This window comes from Dunckerocampus dactyliophorus, chromosome 19 (assembly GCF_027744805.1).
Source record: "Dunckerocampus dactyliophorus isolate RoL2022-P2 chromosome 19, RoL_Ddac_1.1, whole genome shotgun sequence".
NCBI classification, from domain to species: Eukaryota; Metazoa; Chordata; class Actinopteri; order Syngnathiformes; family Syngnathidae; genus Dunckerocampus; species Dunckerocampus dactyliophorus.
The window spans coordinates 11,746,391-11,757,599 of NC_072837.1; positions in this window are offsets into that span (position 1 = coordinate 11,746,391).

Consider the following 11,209-nt stretch of genomic DNA (forward strand, 5'->3'; position numbering starts at 1 on the left):
GTGAAAGGACGGCATTGACAAGCACCTTCCTGTTCACGCACCTCCCCAACCCTTCAGGATGAGGAGGGTACTGCAGCACCTTCTATGCCAGCTTCGGTTTGTCGGCAAGTGGCCAATAATATAATGTTGCAGAAACATTTATTATACACCATGACTTTCTACTGCCTACTCATTGTTCTTGCTAATCCCACAATAAAAATGTCATATGGGGGGCGGCTGCAGTACTCTCCTCATCCTGAATGGGTAGGGCGTGAGCTGCTGTCCTTCCATAGAGAGGAAAAGCCAGCAATAAGTCAAAGATATTTTATGCTCTGCTGTATAAATGAATGCCAAGATGGAGGATTATATATCCAAGCTCACCAGAAGGTGGTCAGACTTTTACAACAAAGACTCAGCGCTCTTCCTGGAGAAGGGTAGCGTGCATGTACTTCCTATTAGTGATACGTGATATTAGTGCGATACCACTGATTTTGTGTCCAATCCCATACAGACTAAAATTCAGGCTGGTATCGGCAATACCGAGCCGATACCATTACTTTGTATAAATACAGCAAATGTGTAAATAACAAAACCATTCAAATAAATGATTAATTATTAAGAACTACTACAAGAATGGTAAAACTCAACTCTAAAATATCCTGTCTGCGCCACCGGAACACATTTACAGCAACACACACAAGCACGAGTCTTATTTATGTCTTATGTCATTTTCTGTTATCTGGGGTGTCACGAGACACTCCATTCACAAGACGAGACGATACATGAGATTGAGTCAACAAGACAAGACGGGATTTTAACTTCACTTTTGCGAAAAGTACAATGAAAAAACACAAAAAATATGACAATACAGTATACAGTCAAACTTGTCTATAGCGGCCACTAGAGGGAGTCTGCAAAAGTGGCCGCTATAGACAGGTTGGCGTCTAGTTTGAATGTTGACCAGTAGAGGGAAAAAAAAGAAAAAAAAGGGAAAAAAATAATAATAATAATGTTGACCAGTAGATGGCACTGCGGACTGCTGATAAAAGTTGTACAGCACTACTAGGCTTGTTATTATCATGGTTCATGATTTTAATCCTGAACATGCATGAGTCAAACAGTAGCACATCACATAGTACAATTTTGCATGTCCAAAAAGGAGTAGGAAGAAGCAAAGCTTATTTAATCCTACCCCTCATCAGTTTCACATCAGTTGCAATACATTTATTCACCTCTTGTTCTTCCAAGTGTATTTGTAGGTCTACATGACAATGTAGTGCAATCATAGCCAAGGTTTTTACTTACTAAAAGGAAGCTAGAGGCTTAATAATAACTGATAACTGATAAAATACTTCAGTTAAGTACAACCGAACTCAGTTTTGCTCCCGCTGCCGCATGCATGCTAGCATATGTTTTTTTTTTTATTGTAGCGTCGCTGGGAGCACGTCCTGTTCCCAGCCTACTTTGCGGTAATGTTTTGGTGCAAATGCTCTTAAAGTTACATGTTTGACCATGAAATAGCAAACTCAAAAGAAGACGGCTTTTTTATGTGGAACAACTGACAGTTTGTGTGGATCTTGTGAATGATTGTGACTGAGCTAGGACTCAGTAATTAAAGTCTACACACGACGCCTTCATTGATTGAACAACAAAACTTTTTCGTGCATGAAGCTTCTACTTGAGTCGGTTATTTGGCTGCTATATGCAGTCAGATATTGACCAAGGGAGACAAAATGGGTGGCTGCTGGCTGCGTTGGACAGGTGACTGCTATACACAGGGTCTATAACATGTAAATTTGCTGGGGGGGGGATTTTTCAGTGGCTGCTATAGGCAGGTGGCCCTTCTATAAAGGTGGCCGCTAAGACAGGTTTGACTGTATTTCAATCCAATATCATCTCCACCACGTTACACTCTTCTGCGCTCTGTGTGTATGCTCATGGCCCCGCCTCCACCCACCGAGACAAAGAGACTGCAAGACTGACAAAATCGTTCGCTGCGTTCATGCCGTCGTTCTATGCAACAAATGCTGAAACCAATGCACAGAGTGACACCTCTTCCTGTCTGTTCGGAGGCGGAAGACGGGGAAAACAGATACACATGCACACGGCAATATATTGAAACAGAGTAAATTTACTAGACCCAAATCTCAAAATTTCCCTCCAGTTTAAGTTTTTTCCTACCTCTAGGTGTGAAATTACAATGCATAACAACTCAGTTTCAGTGTTCACAAGGTATTTGTTATGATAAGGATCTACGTAGTATCAAAGTTAAATGCAACGCATACCTTTAGAAGATGATCAGGAAAGTCAAATATTGTTGGAACTGCATTTTGTCGCAATCTAACAGTCTGGCCGGTCTTGTCGCAGTTCTCCTCGGTGAAACGACTTGAACAGAGTTGCGCTCTGACTGGAGGAATCCACCTGTCTCTCCGCATATTCACTACCGATTGCTTTAGAAGTTGAGCATTGCAAGGTGGAAATCTAAAGGAGAATAAGAGGTAAATTACAACTACTTAGATGAAAAGATGCTTACAGATTTAAAGTATCTATTTTTTTTAACTATTTTTATTATTTATAAGCATTTGCCTACCTGTGAAATGTAAGTCCCTTCTCGCGGTTTTCACGAGTATCACGATTTGTGCAATTAATAGCAGCACATGACGGCATCTCGAACTCCTCTTAGTTCTGAGGCTTTCTTGTTTTGGGTGAAACAACATGGCGACTTCTATACTTCCGGTGGCTTCAAGCCTCCAATGCGCAGCAAGCGATCGGGGCCATTCCAGTTCTAGAGTTCAGTGGGCGGCACTAGGGAGATTGATTGACAATGCTCTACAGCCAATCAGGACGCAGAAAATGATGGGCGGTGCAGACAGATGAGGGAAGAGAGAGACGCTCAACTTCCCACAATGCAGTTCTTCTTAAAGGGCCAGGCTCAGCCTGTAACAATTCATACGCTGTAATAGAAAAAAAAAGCAGCACTAAAACAGTGAATCCGCGAAAGGTGAACCGCCGTACACTTTGCACTCATTTGCTTTGTCATCTATAACACAAAGCAAAGATGTTTTGTTCAGATAGTTGAGCATATTTGACCTGCATTGGATTGCTTTTAGCTAGCAAAGACTATCAAAGTGGTTAAGTGGCAGATTTGAATTGTATAGGACCTATTCAAGTGGGCGGTGGCTGTGTATGTTTTCATTCACGTGTGTAGGGAGGGAAAGACGATGAGTGAGAACGACAACAACAGCACTCATTCTTGGTCTTCCGATGACAAACACTTGCGGTATGTCACTATCATTTGCTGCCATGAATCAAGTCATCTCTAGAAGTCAAACCACTGCAGGCAAGTTGAGACTCGGCAGCAGCTTCAGGCGTTGTGGAAGTGGTACTGCACCCTCCAGAGGGAAATTTACGAGCTTAGCACAACGTCTCAGCTCACATGATGCCACTAGGGCGTGGGCCGTTGTGAGATTCTGACGGTATTGATCCCCCTGGGCAAAAATATCACGGTTTGACGGATTCACTGTATTATAATTACAGCTCTAAAATGTGTTACAGTGTTTTGAAATATCTTTCTTTAACAGAGAAAAAAGTCAAGTCAAAACAGTCATTTTTAAACAATTTAATATAACATGATAAAAGTGGAACATGGGGATTTAAAATACAAACAAAAAATAACTGAATTATTTCCAAATAAATAAAATGCAGTTACGTTATTAATTTCAAAGTAGCATATCAAACTTTTCCACAAACTCCCGTTTCCACGTCATGTGATTGTTGTTAGCAACTCAGACGTTGTTAAGTGGCTGTTGCTTGTTGTTCAGTGGAGAGTAAACGCTTTATACCACATCCCCTCCGCTCCTGTATCCTTCTCAATCACATCTCCACTTTAGGTGACCCTCAACGTGAGTAATATTTTGACCAACAACAGCGACAACAGCGCGGCCGAATCGGCGCCGCTCAATGCTAACGAGGCAGCTAACAGCGCCTGTGCTGTCTATGCCCGACGTATGGCAACACAGCCCACGCCTGTAGTGTCAACACATGGAAGCCCAGTAGTAGTAGTAGAGTATTAAGGCCTCAAAAAATAATAATAATAATAATAATCTGAGATTTCGAGAATAAAGTCGGAAATTTATGAAAAAAAAGTTGGACATTTACAAGAAAAAACTCTTTGGGAGAGAATAAAGTCGTACATTTACGAGAGTTGTCGTTTTTGGAAAATTAGATTACAAGAAAAGTTATAATATTACAAGAATAAATACAAATATTGGAATATTTTGAATATGAAGCCATTTTCAGTTTTTTTTTACTGGCCTGCAGCACATTCTAAAAATATTGAAAAAAGCAAACTTTGAAAAATTTTGGAGTCATTTTATATGAACAATGTAAAAATATTAAGAGAATAAAATTGTATTCTAGCAAGAAAAAGTTGGAATTTTATGCAATTAACGTCATATTATGAGGAAAAATAATGTCATTTTAGTAGCATAAAGTTGAAAGGTTAAAGCTTTTTTTTTTAGTCGTAATATTATGAGAAACAAACAAAACAACGAATAAAGTTATAATTTTCGGAAAATTACGTTGCAGAAAAAGTTATCATATTACGAGAATAATGTCAAAGTAGGATGGGAAGTAAGTCATAATTACAAGGAAAAAAATTACAAAAGGAAAGTTGTAATTAAGTAATCGGAAAATTAAAAAAAAAAAACAGCAGGAATGAAAAAAAAATTATAAAAGTCAAATTATTATGAGAAAAAAAGTTGTTTTCTAGTGAGAAAAAAAGTTGCAATTTTACGAGCGTAAACTCATAATATAAGGAAAAATAATGTCACTTTAGTGGCGTAGAGTTGAAATAGTCAAGAAAAAAAATATGTTCCTTTTTTAAAACTTTTAATAAGAGAAACAAAAAAAGTTGTCATTTTTGGAAAAATTTGTTTGGGGGAAAGTTATAATATTGAATATGGAAATAAAGTCATCATATAATGAGAAGAAAAGAAGATTATGGAGGTTATTTAAGAAGAAAGTTTAAATATTTGGAAAATCAAAAAAAGACAGCAAAAATGGGGACAAAAAGAGCAAAGAGTGAAGTTGATATTAATAATAGGCCTTTTCACCTACTTAGCTGAAATAAATCTAACTTCTTAGCATATCTCCATGTGTTCTTTACTAAATATCAAAGTGGCCCTTGCATCCTTTCATATTTCACCATGTGGCCCTCGCTGGAAAAAGTTTGAACACCCCTGGCATAAACACACATTCACCAGCTGTCACAGCTGTGACATCAAATTAAGTGGGCACTTTTTAGTAATAAGAAGACTGTGGACCAGGACTTGATGAGCCGGTCCACATAGAAACGTTGTAATTTATGTGGCACTTGCTTGCTTTTATTTCATGCGCTAGTTGAGGGTCTCCCCGATGTTTTAGGCTCCAGACTCAAAAACCGAGGTTCTGGGTTTCAATGTGATCTCTGCGGAGTTCTCTTCGGGCTTGTGTGGGTTTACTCCAGCTACTACTTACTTACTTACTTTGGGAATAATCATTTGATCCCCTGCTGATTGAACCAACGATCGCCATGTTAAGGTCGTGGCGCCTGTTGACCTTAAGGCTCGTAGGAGGGTGTCTGGAGCGCTGCCATCCCACCACTCAACCCTCTACTGCACTGCACTCCGCTTCATGTTCCATTCACCTCATAAACTCCGCTCTGAAAGATACTTTTGTTTATGTTATCATCCATTCAAGTTCCAATGGAGATGCAGGGTATGGAAGTACTGCAATTTTGTTTGGATGACGCAATCAAACAAGATGGTTTCATGGTCTTCTCTGTAGCTCAGTCACTCACGTATGTTTACATGCATTTACATGCAAATTATTGCATGGAACCCGCTTTTTAAAACACATAAAAACCAGGGGTGGGCCGACACTGCAAATGCTGGAGTTGATTCGATACCAAGTGCATAAAGTACAGAGCCGGTATTGGCAAAATATGTGAAGAATTTAACGATATATACATACAACAATATACTAATATACTAAAAACAAAATAAAACATTAAAGGGCCGCACGGTGGATGAGTGATTAGCATGTTGGCCACACAGTCAGGAGATCAGGAAGACCTGGATTCGAATCTTTGCTTGGGCATCTCTGTGTGGAGTTTGCATGTTCTCCCTGCGTGTGCGTGGGTTTGCTCCAGGTACTGCGGTTTGCTCCCACATTCCAAAAACATGCAGGTCTGAATGTAAGTGTGAATGGTTTTTATCGATATGTGCCCTGTGATTGGCTGGCGTACCCCGCCTTTCGCTCAAAGTCAGCTGGGATAGGCCGCAGCATACCCCCGTGACCCTTATTAGGATAAAACATTAAACTCCTACCTGCATCACAACATTACGAAGGATGATGCCAAAAAAAACAGTAAAAAGTTACGAGAAAAAGCTGATTGCTAAAAGTCATACATCTCTCTGTCTCGGTGGGTGGAGGCGGGACCGCTGGCATACACACAGAGTGCAGAATAGTGTAACATAGTACTGTAGATATTAAATTAGTAGATTGCAATATATATATAGATTGCTTGGTGCTGTGAAATGTATTCACCTATACAGCTGACCCACGCTATGTCGTGGTTCGAATATCGCTCCCTTACTGTTAGGGACGGTCAAGTATTGACCGAGTCGTTCTGACCTCACACGTTTTTTACTGAACCGGGACTCCCGGGTACTTGTCTCTGTTAACTCGGTTCACTTACCCTGCTGCTGCTGGCTAAATCAAAAAAGTAAACCAGGTGACATGACATTAATTGTGCAACTGGTACTCTGACTGCATGTGCATAAACGTATTAACCCCGTGGAAAAAGCAACAGAAATGCTCCTTGCTTCAAATCAACTCTCCTTTCCACTTCCTGTTCCTGTCTGTGCTGCTAGCACTAGAAACCGGGAACTGGCGAACGCCGCATGAGGGCGGCGAGAAGTGAATCGTGAACCTAACGTGGGCTCACAGTTTAGTGAGGCGGGTAGCTGGACTTGTTGCGCATGTGCGAGGTTTTCGGGTGGTGAGCGCTGAATCATACGTCGACATCGCCGCCATATTTGATGTGGCAAGAGAGAACGGGGAAGATGCCAAATAGCCCAAAGAAGATCTCACGGGATTACCTCTCACAGGTAAGGCGGAAAAAATACTTCTGGTCGTATTTGGCCATTATAACATCATTTTACAAACAGAATTTGTTGACTTTGTGGTACAATGCTGTGGCATAATACTGTGGATTCCCACGGTGAAACTAGCCATCAAAAACTTTGTAGAAAGGCGCTTTATTAAGTTTAGTCCATTTTCTTGCATTTGTTTAAGGGGCAGATCTGCCACATCCAAAGGTTTTGCTGCAGCGGCCCAACCATCTCAATGAAGTGTTTGCTTATATATTAGTGATGTGACGGTCGCGAACGAATCACTCGGTATCAGTAACGTTATGAGACATGACGTTAGATTACATTACCTTTCACGCTGCATGGATACTGGATACTGCGCCAGCAGAGCCGAGCCGACATACCGTGGCTGGGACGGACATGCCATGGCTGAGATCGAGTGGAAAAAAAGGTCCTCTCATTCAGTGTGGAAGTGGTACGCTTTTGGCTTCTTTGTCCTTTTCCCCACTCCGTTTGAAACACTTAAGTTTAGAATAAGTAAATTGGAGTGGTTAACTAGTTAGCTCAATAGCTTACTACGCTAACAGCAGCCGTCTTTTGTCCCTGCAGTGATTCCGTAGCTTGCGCAATGTGATGTAAAGAAAGAATAACGTGAGTGTAAAAGTGACTGTTGGATGTTATTTGATGTTTACAGGTCTAATCATGTTAAAACCCGTATTGAGAAAGTCATGAAGAGGCTTTCTATGCTCTAACTACGATGATATTCCTTTTATTAATATTGAATCCTACTTTGCGGAAATTCACTTATGACGGTTGGGTCTGGAACCAATTAATCGCCATAAACGAGGGATTACTGTGTTATATTTACGTAGTATTGGATAATCAGGAAATGCATGAATTAATTACAATTTTAGATGAAAAAAAATTGAGTTAATTGAATTAACTCTCTCTTTTGTGTTTAGTCAACCACATGCGCGGAGACCCACACCCCCTAGAAAGCTGTTGTGTAAGTCATGAATGGCAATGACAGGCTTCACTTTCTGTCCACACTGGAGGGGATTTCAGCTCGGCAGGCTTCCAACCCCCTGAGTCAAAGGGTCACGGTCTGTGCAAAGACTGCACTGGACGCAACTCGTACGAGTGTGTGGGAGTCACTGCGATACGGCGACGTTCCAGACACCATGTGTCGGAACAAATGTGCCGTCTTTTCTTCAGGGTTCCTCTGGTTCTCTGGTCTAGGCCACGTGATGTCCAACACAGACAGGGAGGACTGTTGGTTTGAAAGAGCTGTGAAAAAAGTATGTCAAACTAGAAAGGTCCTTCCGAAACAGAGGAGGAGGTTTGTGCCATCACTGTTTGTCTGCTTATGGCAACGTCCTGACATCCCTACCCCAAAGATAGTCTCATTCCACTGGAAGAATGGCCACTAATGAGCTGTTTTTGCTTTTGTTTACCTATTTTGCACTGCAGTAATCCCTCGTTTATTGCGGTTAATTGGGTCCAAACCCAGCCATGATAAGTGAATTTCCTACAAATAGGATTCCTTATTGAGAAATGGAATATTTTCATATTTAGAGCATAGAAAACCTGTTTGCGATCTAAATACTGGTTTTAACATTATTAGAGCCCTCTAGACGTGAAATAACACCCCTAGAGTCACCTTTACACTCCTATTACCCAACATAGTAGACACAATAAGAGTAAATAAGACATAATATACTGTAGACCAGGGGTGTCCAAACTTTTTCCACCGAGGGCCACATTCTGAAAAATGAAAGGATGCAAGGGCCACTTTAATATTTTGTAAAGCAATACATAGGGATATGCTAAGATATGCAATGTAGCTCAGGAAGTTTTTTCCATAATAATATGAGTTTTTTCTTGTAAAATTGCGACTTTTGTTCTTCATTCGGTTATAACTTTTTTCTTAATATTTTGACTTTATTCCTGTAAAATTACAGCTGTTTTTTTTATTTTACAACTATTTAATTTCAGCGTCCTTCTTGAAATTTTCTTGTAATTATAACTTTATATCTTTAAAAAAAATGTATTTTTTTCTACTTTGTTACTAAAATTATATTTGTTCTCATTTTACAAGTTTATTCTCATCAAAAAGAAATTCTCATTAGAAAACAATTTTCTCTCCTGATATTTTGACTTTATTCCCGTGTTATAAATTTTCCCCCAACCTAAGTTTCCAAAAATTACAACTTTATTCATTGTTAAAAAAAAAAAACTAAAAAATGTTTTTTCTACTAAAATGACATTTATTGACATCCTCATACTATTAATCATGCTTGTGAAATTATGGCTTTTTTTCTTTGCTAAATTACAACTCTTCTCTTAAATTAATATTTTGACTTTCCCATTTTTGCTGCTGGTGTTTTTTGGGTTTTTTTTTTAGTTTTCTTGTTAAATTACATTTTCAGACTGTTGTGCAGGCCGATAAAATCACAACCGTGGGCCGCAAATGGCCCCCGGGCCGCACTTTGGACACCCCTGCTGTAGACGCACACGTTAGCATTGGGAGAGTTCCTTGTTGTTGTTGTTTGGTGTTTTTTTAACTTCCTGCGGTGGCTATTGTCTCATTAACTCATTCAATACCAAAGATGTATTTATATGTTTTTTGTAAAACAGAATGTTTGCTCCCAAGGACATATTTATAGGTGATGCAAGTGCACAATAAAAGAGGTAACTTTTCATGCAGTTTTAAAGCCATAAAGACGGTCACAAGGTGGCAGAAGTGCATTTGAGAAGAGCTCGGCATGGCTCTTTTGCATGTATTAATTAGCACAACAGCAAGGAGGAAGTGAGAGAGCGTGGAGAAGTGTAGCGTGCAGAAGGATATGCATTGTAGGGAAATGATAACGCATGCACACACACACGTGTGCGCACACAAAGTTTAGTTCCAAATTTGAAAATTGTAAATAGTTAATGGTGTCATATTTGGAAATAAATTGTTATTTTGATGTAAAACAACCCTTTTTGTGTTGTTTATGTTCTGGTTGTGTATATTGTTTAGTTATTTGAGCTGTCACAAAAGCAAAACATTTGTGTCAAAGTGAAAGTTATGCTTGGAATGTATCTTTTCACAAAAAGCTGTTTTCCCCCATTTTTTGTTGGGAACTGATATTTACCTGAAACTTACCTACGTTCCACTGCTGATTACTAAAGAACGGAAAAAGGTAGAAACAAACTTTTCTGATGAAAAACGAGAGTCCAATCTTCCTTTTAGTAGGTCGCATGTTTATATAGCCATAGAACACAATATTCTATGGGCCTTGAAAGATCAGTCAAAATCATCTAAAATGGGGTGGAAATTTGAAAAATGGCTGGGAATGAATGAGTTAATGTAACATTACTGATATGCATCTTCTGATTAATAATGTTTAGTCACTTTTTACGCCTGGAAATGCTTCATTTAAGCAAAAAAATGCATAAAATTTGCTGAAACATGTTTTTTTGGCTAATAGTAGGTCGTATTCAACCACGAAACAGCATTTATTAATTATTATATTTCTGAAAACTCGTGATAGGGCGAAGCCGCAAAAATTTGAAGCTCGAAGTGGCGAGGGACTACTGTACTCACTTTGCTCAAACAATAGTACTATTTACTTTATATTGTTTTATTGTCTTACGTTGTGTATTAAATATTGTTAAATTGTTCTCAGATACATTTGTTGATAATTTGTTTGGTTTTGTTGCCTAAAATCTTTTTCCCATATTTTATTGTGATGATAATCACCATCAACTAATTAAAGACAAAATCATTAAAGACGCTTGATGCATGTCAAGTAAAAGCTATTGGTGTCAGTATCGGCCTTGTATTTACTTGATACCAAAATTTGCAGCATCTCCCAACCTTCAGCCCTCCCGTTGTCATCGGAAAACTCTCTTATCTTGCCCTTCTTTCCATGTGCCTTCCTGTTTTAATAGTTTCCCGTGTTTTAACTTTAATGGAAAAAAAATCCTTTCTGGTTCTGGCGAAGCAGCACAGACTCTGGTCCACTCTGGCAACATCGGTGTAATAATCCTGTATGCTGGTAAAATCAGGCCTTCAAAATAAAATAGCATGCCAGGAAAATTGGGTGAGACTA